The sequence below is a fragment of the Nicotiana sylvestris genome, chromosome 11 (assembly GCF_000393655.2).
Source record: "Nicotiana sylvestris chromosome 11, ASM39365v2, whole genome shotgun sequence".
NCBI classification, from domain to species: domain Eukaryota; kingdom Viridiplantae; phylum Streptophyta; class Magnoliopsida; order Solanales; family Solanaceae; genus Nicotiana; species Nicotiana sylvestris.
The window spans coordinates 24,460,806-24,477,380 of NC_091067.1; positions in this window are offsets into that span (position 1 = coordinate 24,460,806).

The following is a 16,575-nucleotide window of genomic DNA, read 5'->3' on the forward strand; positions in this document are numbered from 1 at the left end:
CCTATTATTCTAGCCGGTTGCAAGCCAAGGCTGGGAATTGCACAATACCTTGCTCACATCTTGTGTTTTTTTCTTGAACTAGTTATGCTTCTTATTAATTTTTAAGAATCAAAACCTATGTGTTTAATTACTACTTTAGTTCATGTGGCCTAATGTCTATTCTTGCTTCTATTTACTGCTTACGCAGCATGCCTAATACTGCATATTCAAACCTGTTATTAGCATGTTTCAACTTTACTTGCTTATTTGCCATCCTGTTTGCTATGTCTATATATGAAACTAAGCCTGTTTGATTGACTTCTGTCTATATAGCATGCCTAGACTCTACCTTTGTGTAATTAGTATGCCTCCACCTGTTAATACTTGACTAGCACCTAAGTCTTTTCCTGTTCCGCTTCACTCTTGCTAAGTTAATTACTCTCCCTAGAATGGCTTCAACATGTTTCTGTTGTGATCTTTGCTGCATGACATGCATTCTAGCTACTAGTTCTATAGAACCCCCTCAAAACTCTATGTATCTTGTTGTCTGTGTGCTCCATTAATGTGTACTCTCTATGTTCCCAATCCCTCTTTCCTTTGTGTGAAAGATGCTTGCCAAAGTTACTTCCTAAAGTTTGTTTGTTCTCTGTCTTGTGTTCTGATTGCAAAATTATTTCTTTACACTTTCCCTCAAATTGTTTTATCACTAATGGTTTTCAGAATTTCTTTTAGTCCTAAGACCTTTCTATTAAACTCTTTCAAACTATCATGCACTTCCACTTACTCCTAGAATACTAGGTCATGCCCCTATGATATGTGTACCGCCTTGAGACCCTTGAGATCTCTCTAAACTCTGGCATGTTAGGGCTTGCATTTCCACACTGCACCTAAATCAGTTATTATTTGAGAAAGGTCTAGGTGTGTGCACTGCCCGGGATCCTTGAGGTCCTTAGGGAACTCCGACACACCTTGACATAAAATTGGCTATGAACTTTGGGCATTTCAGACTACTAGAGGCTTGGAAATCATTTGGGCCTACTTTAGTCTCCCTATAGATTAATTTATGTTTTATTTATGTAATTTTTATTCAATTCATTGGTCTGTAATAATTTTTGTAAACAAACAGTGGGGTGATTAGTGAAAAAGGGAGAGTAGTTATATATTGTGGGTAAAATTGGGTAGATACCATGCCTATAGGGTCCATGTTTATTCAAACGTGTTTGTTATATTTGCTTTACTTCCACACAGTTAGAAACCATGCCTATAGGGTCTTAACTGGCTTTAATAATAGAGGTCCTGCCTATAAGGTTAAAATCAGCTCTATAGAAATCATGCTTATAGGGGTTTCACTTTGGTTAAAGGAATGATGTTTGTTTTACCCTGCTTAATTAGAGATCGTGCCCATAAGACTTAAAATAGTTCAGTTAGAAAAGTCAGTGTAATTCATGTTTATATATTCTGAATTGGTTTAGTTAACTAGTATGTCCGTTTCTTTAACAAGTCTTCAATGCTGCTTTAAGTAACATTGTTAGAAATCATGCCTATAGGATCTAAATTGCCGTTTAAAATCGTTTTACTATTTTACTGCATTCCTAATCAATATAGATATCATGCTCATAGGACATCACTATTATGAGCCTAGGCAATCCTGTAGGGTGACTAAAATTCTGCAAACTATAAAACTATGCTCTGTTATCTATGACTTCTCATATTCAACTATCAAAAAATCAGTAGGTAAATAAACACGTTTTTGACACTCTGATTCTAATTCAGTCCTGTATAATCTCTGCTCACCTAGATGTCATGTTCTAAGGTTTTCTCTTAAATACTTGAAACTGTTTGAGACATGCACTTACTTGTTATGTTTGTGGAGGTAAATGTGAACTTTTAATTGTTCCCTCTTTAAATGCAGTCCTAATTGTTTTTGATTGATAGCTAGACTTTTATCCTTTAAAATCCTTAGGATAGTCTAGAACTACCTAAACTAGAGGTCCTAAATACCTTCATGGCCACGAGGGAGGGATAGGTAGTGCACGCATATGATATCATTCAAGATTGCTAGAACGATTTAGGCTATGACCAAGGGGAGGGAATTGGGTAGTAAGGATATGATGACTACACATTAAATTCACGTGTAGCCCCTCATTTAGGAGTGTTTACCGGGAATTGTGTGGGTATGATCCTATAGGCTAACCAACCTAGGACCCCTCTTTCCCAACTCCCATTGTTTAAATAAATTTACTTTTCTTTATATATGTGCAACTTGTTTAAACCTTTCTCTTGTACCATTACTTGAATCATACATGTGCTTAGAATGTCAAAACATGCCTTTACTTGCAAGTACATGTTAAAACTGTTTATGTGTTAAAATGACTAATTCACATAGTTTATGTTCGGCCGGGACCCACTATTGTGGACCGCGAGAGGTGCCTAACACCTTCCCCTCAAGGTTATTTCGAGCCCTTACCCTAGATCTCTGGTAATGCAAACTAGTCCATGAGTTAATTGCTCAATGTGCCCTAACGCACCATAATCCGTTAGGTAGTGACTCTTCAAATACCCAATTCCTAAAAGGAAAACGAGTTATTCCCCCCATGAATGTCGAAACCCAGGCTTCCCCGTCAAAAAAGGGAAAAGGGGAGCCCGACACCATGATACTTGCACATCAAATTCGGGTTTCTTTGAGAAGGATCGGTCTGCATAGGCTTGGGCCACTTGATGTCTTTGATTCTCCCAATAGCTGAGACAATCCGTGACGCATCTATGCTGAAGTTGTACTCTATAATCGGAGAGCCTCTGCGGGGTTGGTATGTTTATCGAATCCGCTCTTACTCATGAGTCCCCGAGAACTTTGACCTCGATCGTTTCTTCGATTGCTCCGAAGAGTCTTACAACTCGGGCCACTGCTCATTCGATCGGTATATGGATGATACCGTTCTTTGTTGAATCTTGATTCCCGGTTTGTGTCCCTTGGGGGCTTGCTTCAAATCTGTTAGATGAACTGAACCCGAGGGGGCTCCCAACTGGTCTTCCTCGACCTTGATTTTTGACTGGTAACGATTGTGCACATCTGACCATGTCATAGCTGGATATTCGATCAAGTTATGCTTTTATTGTCGAGATGCAATCGAGCTCCTTTCATTCAAACCCTGCATAAAAGCTTGTTGATACCCAATTTTTCCCCAAAATATTTTAAAATTACATATATACCTTCAAAATCATGCATTAATAGCAATTGGTATTTTTTCACAATTTTCCTATATTTTTATTAATTTATTTAGCATTTTGGTTTCCAATAAATAATTACAAAATGGTATTACAAATAATTTCAGAAGCATCTTTTGATTTAACTTATTATTTATGGTCTTATTTGAATCAAATTATTCCATAATTGGCCAAATTGGCATCTTTTGGCTATAATTGCAATAACTTTGCAATTATAGCCCAACCATATGATTTTATACTATTTTTTGACCGAAAATTAATCTATTGTATTTTAAAATACTAAGTTATCATTTTTAACTATTTCCATGCATAAAATTCATTTTTTACAGTTATCAGCTAACCCAACCCAATCCCTAGTCCAATCTGGACCGTTGATCAATTCTAATCAACGGTCCAGATCCCCTCTTTCCATAATTAACCTAAGATGACTACCCTCTCAATCCCTCATTCCCATCCTCTTATTTTCTCTCATGCTCTCTGTCGATACATTTCTCATCTCTCTCAAAATCCTCTCTGCTAAACTTAGCTCCTCTCACCGGCTGTTGGTTCACCAGTAATAATGGTGGTCTCACCACCATCCTCAGCCCCATGGCTCTCTTCCTATGCTGTTTATTGCTTCCTTGAGGCCATCAAGGGAACCAAAAGGCGGTTCACTCACCTCCCATGGTTTCTATAACGTTCGCAGGCCACCTTGGCCCGTCCGAGTAAGATCCTTTTATTTTCGGCTAGATCTATGGCTTCTAAATCGGAGTCTCTCCATCTATGGGTTCTCTCTCTGAAACCCTAATTTTGACTCTTGATTTCTAAGATCTGTAAAAAGATCTGAGTTTATTCGAGTTATCTTTACTGTTTCCTTAATAATCTTTCTGATTTTTTTTCAAAGAAGTCTCTTCATCTTCAAAACTAGGGTTTCTTAACCCCTTCTCAAAACGCTTTTTCTTTTGATTTTTGGTATTAATCTATGATTTTTACTATGTTTAAATGGGTTATTTAAGTTTTTCCTTTTATCTGATTCATTATGTTGAAAACCCTAATTCTTGGTCTTAATCTTGGATTCTGAGAACTGTCCTTGCTTACTTGTTCGTTCAATTTGTTCATATGTCTATTATTCATGAATATGTTCTATGTTTCTATGATTTTTTACCCTATTATGCTCATTAGGGTTTCTGATTTTGCTTCTTCCACCTATACTATGATTATTCTATTTATTAACATAAATTTGTGTTAATTCCTCTAATTAGTACCATTCTTTCTAGTTGAATTCCTGACTTCATGTGAGTTTTACATTTCTATGCTTATTAGGGTTTCTGATTTTATTCCTTCTTGCCTATGTTGTGATTATTTCGTTTATTTTACAGCAATTTGTGTTAATTCCCTTAATGCTTACTACTTCTATTTGAATTCCTAATTTCCTATAATTGATACCTTTCACTCTTCTCTTGTGATGATTTCCTTACTGATTTTCCACCTCTGAAATATTTCTTGCCTTATTTTGTGGTTTATTATGCTGTCAAATTGATTCTTAGACATTTTCCTTAATTAGAATTTTTCGAACCTAGCCACTATTACATGCTCTGTACTATGCTTATTTCCTTATGTGTTGTATTCCAGTCTCATATGATCTCCTTCCTTATTTGTCTTTACCGTTTGAAGTTAACTCCCTTAATTAAGGACTTCTACTAAATCTATACTAATTGATACCTAATTCCATAATTGCTGCTTAACTTTTATTCTTACCTTATTATTCTACCGCCGTGTGGAGGCAAATTTTAAAAGAAAAGTTATTTTCGAGTGTTGAATTTGCCTAGTTGAGGTAAGTGTCTTGCCTAACTTTGTGTGAGAGAACTACCCCTTAGGATTGATATTGATGAATTCGTTTGTTCTATGTGAAAATCGTGTACGCAAGGTGACGAGTGGGTACATGGTTTGTATGTGATAATTGACCAGTTTAGGCTACTTAGACTTTTTTTATGCTTTAAGGTATTATGTTCTAAATTCTCTTAGTTAATCCATTCTTACTTGTGTTAGTCTATCCTTACATGCCTTAAATGATTTCGTTAATACTTGTTCTACATTCTAATTGATAAATTTCTCTCATGCTTTGTTGGACTTATCTCTAGTAATATTACATGTTATCTCTCTCATTGTTGATTATCATAATTTGAAGTTATTTTTCATGTTATCTCTCTCATTGTTGATCATCATTATTTAGAGTTACTATTCATGTTATCCCTTCCCTTGTCGATTTCCATCATTTGAAGTTATTGCTATACGTTATCTCTTCCATTGTTATTTATTCTTATTTAACATCGCGGTTTATATATTGTCTCTCATTGTTGAGTTATTGGTGTTGAAGTTGTGAAAGTCGTTATCATGTTGATGCGAAATTGCTATTGTTAAAACACATTCCTTGTTGAGCATTTTACATACATTATTGTTGTTGATATTCTTGTACCCATTGAGGTGGATCCATGGGCTATTGTTGTGGAATTATTGTTAGTATTGATTGTAGGAAAATTATGATATATGGGCACTTGTGGTACGAGTTGCTGCACTTGTGGTGCGAGTTATTATTGTAATGTGTTATTGACGCGCATGCGGTGGTATAAGGCTTGGGGTTAATATGCATGTGGCAAAAGTCAGACTTACGTGTGTTTCTTTTAGGGGAACTACATGAAGCCACATGGCCCCATAAGGTGGGATAAAAGTACGTGTAGCTATTTTGGGAAAACTGTTGTCAAACCCTATTTCAAAATGTAAGGCTCACGCTGCGATATAAGAAAAGATTGTGATTGAGATTATGATATGTGAATACGAGGTGGTACCTCGGTTGTGATTTTTGCTACATATACCCGAGGCGCTATCTCGGTGGTGATTCATAGTGTACACAAGACGGTACCTCGTTATGATTCTTGTTGTTTCGTTCTTCCTTGTTTTTGTCATTTATTATCCAAATACGATCATTGTGGTTCTCTTTAATTGATTTCTTTATGTTATATTTATGCTTACAATTTTGGTATTAGTTCATGTCGTTAACTGCTTCGTATCAGGTATTTCCCCGCTTTCCATTATTTATCCTTATTATATTTTCATATTATCTATTATATATCCTAGTAGTTGTCTTGACCTGGCCTCATTACTACCCTATCAAGATTAGGCTTGATACTTAATGGGTACCGTTGTGGTGAGGTCATACTATGCTTCTACATAATTTTTATGCAGATCCAGGTATATCTGCCCGTGCTGGATGTTAGAGTTGATTTGAGTTGTTGTGTGAATACATAAAGGTATACCTGCTCCACGTCCGCAGGCCTCGGAGTCACCCTCCATTATTCTTATCTACCATTGTATTTTCTTTCATAATGTGATATACTAGACCCTTTAGCTTACTCTATAGATATTATAACTCTGTTCTACTATTTTTGGGGAGTGTATTGTTAAGATTCTATTTTTCGGAAGTTTGTATGAGTTATTCAGACCGGTTTTAGTATTTTGTTAATTATATCTGCTCAGTTATATCAAATGTTCCGCTTACCAATTCATAGAGACTAGGTGCCATCACGACATCCTACAGTGAGAAATTAGAGTCATGACAAGTTGGTATCAGAGCTCTAGGTTCATAGGCGTTACGAGTCATAGGTAGGTTTAGTAGAGTCTTGCAGATACAGAGATGTTGTTCTTATCTTTGAGAGGCTACAGAACTGTTAGGAAAACTCCAATTCCTTGATTCTTTATTGTGCGAATGGGTTGACTTCAAAAACTGAATCTCTGACTTTCTCTTCGCTTATAGATGGTGCGGACACTCACTGCTGAATCTGACGATCGGAAACCTGCGTCTTTTGCTAGAGTCGCAAGAGACTGGAGCTGAGGAGGGGCACGTGGCGCAGCCAAATTACCTGCTTGAGCTGTGACAGATGAGCCACCAGAAGCTTCAGCTGGGGGACAGGCACCCGAGGCACCTGTTGCCACCCCTGCACTTCAGGAGACCCCCGCACAGTTCTTGAGAATGTTCGGTACCTTAGCTCAGGTGGGGTTGATTCCACTTGCACCAGCCATATCTCAGGTTGGGGGAGGAGCTCAAACTCAAGTGCCCGTACCCTAGAGTAGTGGGTCCAAGTCGATCAGGTCAAAAAGGTTATACCACTACTGCATGTAGTTCCAATTCAGCCCGCGGTAAGGGCATCAACATCTGAGGAGGAGCAACTTAGGCTCGAGAGGTTCAAGAAGTATAACCCTCCTACTTTCAGTGGTTTGGCTTCAGATGATGCATATAGTTTTCTTGAGGAGTGCCACTATATCCTCTGCACCATGGGTATTGTTGAGACGAGAGGGGCTCAACTATGGTATTAGCTTTAGCATTGCTCGAGAGTGGGAGGCAGATAGCCCATATCAGTAGGTAGTTTAGATTGCATGGAGGTTGAAAGGTATGCAGGGCCGAGAGAGGGAGGATAAAGAGGCCAAGAGGCCTCGTGGTACGGGACGATTTAGTGGTGGTCACGCTGCAGCTATAGCACATCATGGTACATACTATGTAAGTTGTCCAGTTCACTTAACACTTCCAACTTCTAGTGGTACTCTGGTTGTTCCGAGGTCTCAGGTTGCACATTTTGCTCAGCCACTTTGAAGCACACCTCCTACACGGGTTGCCTTCAGCAGTCAGTCCAGTCGACCAGTCCCGATCTAATCTTAGTAGACACACCCACCGAGAGCTTGCTTTGAGTGTGGTTGTACCCGCCATATGGTTAGAGATTGCCCCAGACTCAGGAGGGGTGCACCTCTACAGACCACTCAGGCTCCGCCGATTTAGTCAGGTCCACATACTTCTCAGGCCATGATTGCTACCCTAGTTGCTTCTCCACCTGCATAGCCAGCTAGGGGTGAGGGACGGACGGGTAGAGGTCGCCCTAAAGGGGAAGGCTAGGCCAAATTCTATGTTTTTCCGGGTTGGATGTAGGTAGTTGATTTAGATTCAATCATTACATGTATGGTTCCAATTTGCCATAGAGATGCATCAGTCTTATTTGATCCGGGATCCACTTATTCATATGTGTCATCTTACTTTGCTCTGTATTTGGATATATCTCATGATTCTTTGAGTTCTCATGTTTATGTGTCCACGCCCGCATGAGATTCTATTATTGTAGACAGTGTGTATCGGTCGTGTTTAGTTGTTATTGGTGGTTTTGAGACTAGAGTTGAACTATTGTTACTTAGTATGGTAGACTTTGATGTTATCTTGGGCATGGACTGGTTTTCTCCCTATTATATTATTCTAGATTGTCACAAGACTATGACGCTGGCTATGCCGGGTTTACCACTACTAGAGTAGAGAGGTGCAATGGATTATGTTCCTATCAAGGTTATATCTTTTCTAAAGGCTCATCGGATGGTTGAGAAGGGGTGCGATGCTTTTCTAGCCTTTGTAAGAGATGTCAGTGCCAATACTCCTATTGTTGAGTCAGTTCTGGTAGTGATAGACTTTTCATATATATTTCCAGCTAATCTTCCGGGCATGCCGCCCGATAGGGATATCGATTTTGGTATTGACTTGTTGCCGGGAGCTCGACCTATTTCTATTTCACCATATCATATGGCCCTAGCAGAACTGAAGGAGTTAAAGGAGTAGCTGCAAGAGTTGCTTAATAAAGGCTTCATGCAGCCTAGTGTGTCGCCTTGGGGTGCTCCGGTCTTGTTTTTAAAGATGAAGGATGGTTCTATGCGCATATGTATTGATTATCGACAGTTGAACAAGGTTACGATGAATAATTGGCATCCGTGGCCATATATTGATGAATTATTTGATCAGCTACAAGGTATTGCGCCCCTTTTTCTCGCGAAATCGGTTCTCGACACGTGACAACTCTTTTAAGGAAGGTGTTGAAAGAGAGACTCGCCACCTCGCGGGTTTGAGGGTGCGTTAGGGCACCTATTTGCAAATAACTCAAGTTTAACCAGTTTGCGTCACCAAAGATCGGGTAAGGGCTCGAAATTACCTCAAAGAGAAAGTGTTAGATACTCTTCGAGGTCCACAACTGTGGGTCTCAGCCAAACTCGAATAATATGAATTAGTGTATGTGATCAAATAAATGAAGAGAGAGCACAAAACTTTAAGAAGTTTATTATAAACAGATTTTTTTTAAAAGAGGGTACGACTATTTTTGATTCTTAGTAGGAAAAGAAAGAAAATAGGGGGGTCCTAAGTTTTTTAGCCTAAAGGATCACCCCGTGCAACATAAATAATAATACTTCGTAACTCCCTCCAGATGGGGTGTTACTCGTATTATTCAGCGGGCACAGACTATTATCTCCTGCTACCCGAAACTATCTTGTTACCCAAAGCGTACTAGTTCAATTATAACTCGTACCCTATGTATGTACTACCCGTCCCATGCCTATGGTCCAAGAGGCTTTGGACCTTTATTTTGGTAGTTCTAGACTTTACTTAGGCTGCTAAAAATGATAAAACTAAGCGACAAACAAAACATATAAAGACTTCACAAAAAGGCAAATAAAGGCTCACATTGACCCCCACACTTAGACAGCAAATGCACGCAAACACATATGCAAATTAAGAGATTTCAGAATTCAGAACCTTGTACCTATAGACATGATTTTTAGGTGACTGTGAATCAAAGTACGGGCAATTTCAGACACAAGACATCGTTTGTAGAAGGGACTATACAGTTGTTATAAGTTGATTATCGAAATCACATGTTTCAAGTTATTAAACCTTACAGATGTTGCAACCTTAAGTGATCTACATGCTGAATCACAGGGAAGTCTATTAGGAGAATCTCAAAATTATTCATGCTAGCTGACAACAGTATGAACAGGTAGTAAATGGGTTTTTAGAGGTCCATTAGAACGGGCAAATATAACCTATAGGCAGGACCTCTAATCGTTAATGCTTGGCATTCACATTTTTTATCTTTATACTTAATCTTATGGGCATGATTTCGAGTGAGCAGTACAAGACAATAATGAAGTGATCAAATTTCTATAGGCATTATTTCTAGTGTATGGTGCAGATTAAAAGGGCTACTATTAGCATTAATTCCCTATAGGCATGATATCTAATAAATAGTACATATCTTAGTTCTATGAGCATATTTTCCAGGTGAATAGTGTCAAATAAAATAATTGGAGCCCTATAGGTAGGATTTCTAATAACACATAGCAATAAACATAATTGCAGCATTTAATCTACTTGTGTTTACTGCACATAGTATGTGCGCGTGCATTTCTCTAATGACATGGTTTCAATAATACTCATAGTAATTGAACAACACATATAGCAAACAATTATCAAGTCCTATAGGCATGTTATCTACCCATTTTGTATGCAATTATTAAGTTCTACCCATTTCCCCTTTTACTAGCATCCCAATCGTTTATACAACTGTCATTACATGCCCAATAATGAATAAAATAAAAGTATTTTACAAAAATGATGACAATAAGCCTTAATTAGGCCCAACTAAAATACCCAACACCGTTTGGGCCTTAAGTAAGCATACCCAGGAATCAGCACAATCCAGAATTCATAGCAGAAATTAAGCTAGATCACACAACCATAGACTGACCAACTGATTTGCATATTCAGTAGACCTAGGAATAGGGAGTTGAGTGTCAGGTATAGTGTAGGTTTCAGCAGTATAGGGAGTGACTAAAGGACCCCAACACCTAGTGTGTCACAGTTCACAAGGGCCTCAAATGGACCCCGAGTAGTGCTTACACTAGGGAGGTTAGTAGTAAGAGCCTTGATAGCCTTGGCTTTCAGCCGACTAAGAATAAGGAGTTAAGAATAGCATAAGTGACAATGTAGGAGAATGGACAATAGCTGAGGGACATAAGTGGGGAATACCCTTATAACCTAAAGCACACAGCCATGGAGAGCAACTAATCAAACAAGCCAGCAAGTCCAGCAGGATTTCAACACATAGGAAAACACCACATAGATAACCACACATTGAAAGAGTTGGGAGAAAGAAACTAGTTTGCAGGATTAGCAGTCATGACACTAAACCAATTGAGGCTTAAGAGGTTCAAATTAAGCTAAACATGCATCCTAGGGTCATGCTAATCAGTATTTAGACATGATAGGGAACATATTTTGTGATAAACTCTGGAAGAACATGGTATCAAATGAACAAAGGACAGACTAGAAAACAAATTAGCATAGAAGTAGGATCACAGTCGATAGCTAATAGTTTTAAAACAAATTGCAACACATTGTACATGCAGAGCAAACATTGCAAGGACCTAGAACAATGTAAGATATCAAATTCATACCAAATGTCACATATGAGTATTCTGGGATAGTCTAAACAACTAGAGAAGATCTAAATCATGTCACTAATGGGGTATGAGGATCAAGTGAGCATGCTAAGTGACAAAATAGCAAGTGAACGTGTCATACAGACATTCTAGCATTCACTATAGAGGTTAAAAATAAAACAAATAAGCATCAATTATGGAAACATCTAGACCCCTGCACTCAGATTACCCAAGTCAGACTTAGGCAAACACATAATAAGTAGCGTTACGAGGAGTCATATGCTAAACGGATGTAGAACAAAGTAGAATTAACAAACTCGTGCACAAAAGTAATCCAAAAAACATATTAAGCCAGGAATTTCAGAGGTGAGAACATACACAAATCAAAAACACATAGGGATGAAACTGCAAGAGTCAAGTCGCTTACCAGTTTAAACAAACAACAAACAAGAGCAAAAGATCCACAAAAGTCCAGAAGAACAGTAGATTCTCTGTGGCCTTGGCTTTTAGACGGCCACCACAAAACAAAAAGCAAGATAATAAGGAATTCATAGGGCAAAGCCTCAAGTTTTTAGTAAGATTATCCCAATTTAGGTCGGTCTAAAAGGAATGGGGGAGGGTTTTATATAGTAGTAAAATCAGATGCACAAACAACGAAAATAATTGATTAAACACATGTAATGAAGGAAATTGAGTAAACACATACGAAGAAAAGGGAGAAATCTCACATTCAAGTCAATAAAAAAACAGAAAAGGAAAAAGTATTAAACTCCAAATCCTAGTTAGGGTTTTAAACTCGAAATCGGACAACTGGTATGAAGGATCCAGTTCATCTCGCGTATATGGACGGAATATCACACAAATCTTCAAGATTGAGTCAATATTTGTCCGATATAGAGGTGGTATTTGCCAAAATTAGGAAAATACCTAAGTATTACCAGAATCGGATAACAAGTACCAAAAGAACCCAAATATGGTTGTCACACCTCCTTTTTGCGCGCCCACCCCCGAAGGGTAAGATGCGCGAGGGGAGTTTTTCCAATTTAAGTGACAATATTCGAAATGGGATTATTTATTTAATTCAGAGTCGCCACTTGGGAAAGGTTTGGCTTTTGGTGTCCCAAGTCACCGGTTTATCTTGAATCCCAAATCGAGGAAATTTTCGACTTTTCCAAGTGAAGTCTGCGAACCAGAAATTCTAAGTAAGGAATTCTGTTGACCCGAGGGAAGGTGTTAGGCACCCTCGAATCCCGTGGTTCTAGCACGGTCGCTTAAATTGTTATAATGGCTAAATATCTGATTTAAATACATGTTATGACTTACGTGCTTTTATTAAGTTTAAACCGCTTTTATTATTATCATTTATTTTTATAGAATTGCAACGTCGTGAAAATGCATCTCGAACCACGTCACAATCAATGCACCCGTAGTTGTTAACACATTTCGACTCCGTTGAGATTTGAATTTGGGTCACATAAATGCGCACCCGAATTTAAGAATGTAATTTAATTAAGTCGCGCCTAAAGAGTCTAACGCGTTATTATCTTTGGGGAAGGCAGTGAGATTCACTAAACAGTCCGTCCCAAACTCTAAGTATTTATTATGGTTAATTATTGAGGGCCCCGCAATTTGCATTTTTATTTGGTGAGGCTCATCTCATTATTTTAGAAGGGTATTCTACAGTGACTACATTTCTATTACGTTTGTCTCTAAAAATGAAAGAAAGATGATACCAAACTTACTTGTTTAAACCAATACATACTGAATCTTTACTATGTTTGCCGAACCCGAATTTTGTTTGATTACCTGATTGATTATTTATGAGGTGAGAGTTACCTCATGCCTTGTCTTCATCGAGTGAATACGCTTATTAATTTGCTAAGTGAGATTGCAAGCAAACTAATAACATATACTAAACTTATGTTAACGACCTCCAAGTTTGATTTTTAAAACTAGCCTATTTGGACTTGATAAATGAAATCAGCTGTTTATTAGGAAAACTACTACTAATTGAACTCAAAAACGCCTACTAGTTTTACTCAAAAGTTATCGCATTATTTCGAAACAGTGAATCTATACCGAAGCCCAATATCGAACCTATATCGGAACAAGTAATCTGACAAGAGAGCTGGCGTACATGGCCAAACTCTTAATGTGACCGCATGAGAGTTTGTTTGGGATACATTTATCCCAGACCAAGTACAACAGATTTGACAATTCAGTGGTCTAGACAAAATACATACAGATGCTTGCCATGATTCTATGTTATACTGTCATAACTACATCAAGACCTAATGATTATATACATTAAAGCACACCTGATCTAATAAACAATGCTATCTAATAGTTCATCTCAAACAGAATGTATGTTAATTTATACAGAGCAGTTGCAGTTGGAACGAGCTTAAACACATGCAGGCCGACTACCATTCAACCTATGGCCATGTTTTGAACATGGGTATTGTGAAGGAATCAACATTCATTTCTTTTATTTCTGCTTCAATGCTTCAAACTTTCAACAACAAATAGTTTCAGAAGTGTGTACCTGGAAGTGTTTACAGTTGAAGAAGAAGAGAAATCAGTAGAGTAACAATAGGAGCAACACCAAACAGCAGCAGTAACAGCAGGTAACAAACAAGGCAGTGAAAATAGAAACCCCAGATAGACCAAACTTCAGGAAATAAACCAATGCAAATCACAACCAGTGAACTCAGTTTAAACTTGGAAGGATCAGAATCGATTGAACAAGTAGAAGAACAAATGAAATCCAGACAACAAAGTGAAGAAACAGCTCCTGTTTTTTTCTATATCTTTTCCCTCTTGTATCTGTATCTGTATCTCCTATTTTGTGATCTCTTTATCTCTCTATATATATCTTTTGAATAATCCAAAGAACAACCAGTCTTAAATTTTCAGTCTAGAAATCTCTCTGTCTTTTCGATTCTTCTATCTATTCTGAAAATCCCAGCCCCCAGTCCAGTCTGAGTTCCCTATGTGTGTCTGTGTGTGTATATCTCTCAATGTGTATCACCCTCCCTTTTCAAAAATCTCCTCTCTCTTTTCTTCACAATTCCCTCTGTCTCTCCGTCTATCAGATATTCCCCCTTTTCTGTGTATTATCCCCCCCTTTTATAAGCCTTAAACTTAGCCCTTTAACAGCCTGTTTAGACCAAAAGAACACCCCTCACATGTGCCCTCTTCTTTTCAGTTCCACTTAGCTATTTAATATTAGAAACCCATCACATTCCCTAGCAGACTTCACTTTTAGTAAGGTTTATTATTTTTGAAACTAAAGCAAAGTATGGGCAGCAGAATATATCTGACAGCATATGATGTCAAAACATTTTTAAATCAAAAGCCCTTTATGCAGGAACCAGGTTGTGCACAAATGCACCTGTGGTGCACAAATGCACATGCTGTGCACAAGTGCACATGCCATCCAATTCAGAACTTTAAACAAAACATTCCTTTTACATTTCTGATTCAAATTAAACACTATAAGTATACAAACTTAGTTCCTAATTGATTCAAACAAATACTTAGCAGAAGTAAGTCGATTTGTTATTGTTCAGATAGTTAAAACTAATTGACGACATATGTCGACTCGACTATATTAATCATAACAGGTACAATCGTAGCCAAAATCAGACATTTAAAAGCATCAAGCACATGATTTGAATTATACTGACAAAGCAGAATTGCACTCGAGGAATCAGTTAATCAGTTCAAATTTGAAGCTCAATTATTCGCACAGCACATACACATATACACATTATCAGTAACAAGTAGAAGAAAGAAACAATCAAACACAAAGGCTCGGGCAAGGTGGACAGGATACAGTTAATAAAACTCAAAACAAAAGATTTCACCAAACATGAACAGCTTTTAGAACAATCACACGGATTAAAACAAATAAAAAAAAGAAAACAAACTCACCTTAAAACCCGAAAAATCAAAAAATCTGAACTTGGATTCGAACAGACCTTCTTAAAGCTGAACGGACTTTAATCGAAGTGTTTCTCAGATGAGAAACACTTAGATTAAGGTCCATTAGACCTTAATCTTTTGGTTTGAACAAAACACGGACCATCGACGAGGACCTTTAAAGTTTCAAAAATTAGATCCGGGATTCGTGCTTCCCTGGTCAGATTCGGACCAAACCAAGCATGGTTTGGTCACGAGAGGGGTCCGGGGACTGCCTGGTATGAATTTAGGGCAGATCGGGGTAGATCGAGTTTTGACTCGAATCTTCAAATGAAGATTCGAGAAGGTGGGATGGGATTCGAGGTGTGTAGTTGGTGGATTTGGGTTCAGGACGGTGAGGAGCATCTATGGTGGTAAAGGTAGGGTCACCGGCGTCCATGCCGCCGGGTTTCTGGTGAAGGGAGATGGGGGCGGCTAGGGTTTGAAGGGGAAGGGTTTGGTGAGGACGAAGGCTGGGGTATCGGATAGGGGGGTCAGGGTATGGTAAGGGGCTTATATATAGAATGGTGGGTTGATCTCAGCCGTCGGATCAATTGAAATCAATGGCTTGGATCTGAAGGCTTAGGGGAAACGGTGTCATTTCATCCAAAGGGGGTTTGGGTTGGTCCGGTTGGAAATGGGTCGGGTTCATCATGGGTTGTGAGGAGGTGATCTTGGCCGTTGATCATTCAGAGATCAACGGCTTAGATCAGACTCAACCATTACGACGTCGTTTGGACGTCCTTGGTGTCAGCTGGACACGGACCGGGCAAGCCTGGTTTTGGGCTGAGTTTGTTTGGGCCAATTTGTTTAAAATTGGCCCAAGTCCGAAAAAAAAGGATTTTTATTATTATTTTATTTTCTTCTTTATTTTTTTTTAAAAAAAAAACAAAACCTAAGTAAATCAAATTAAAATTAAATATACACTTAATACAATTAATTGCACACACAGTAAAATATTTTAAAACAGGTAAAATCAAACAAAAACAAAATCACGGACAAAGATGCCTATTTATGATTTTCTATTTAACAACCGTGTTACGGTTCAGATTACGCATGATACATACATTTTTTGTATTTTGTTTTAATAAAAATAAAAATGGGCAAAAATCGTAAATAATTAACAAAGTG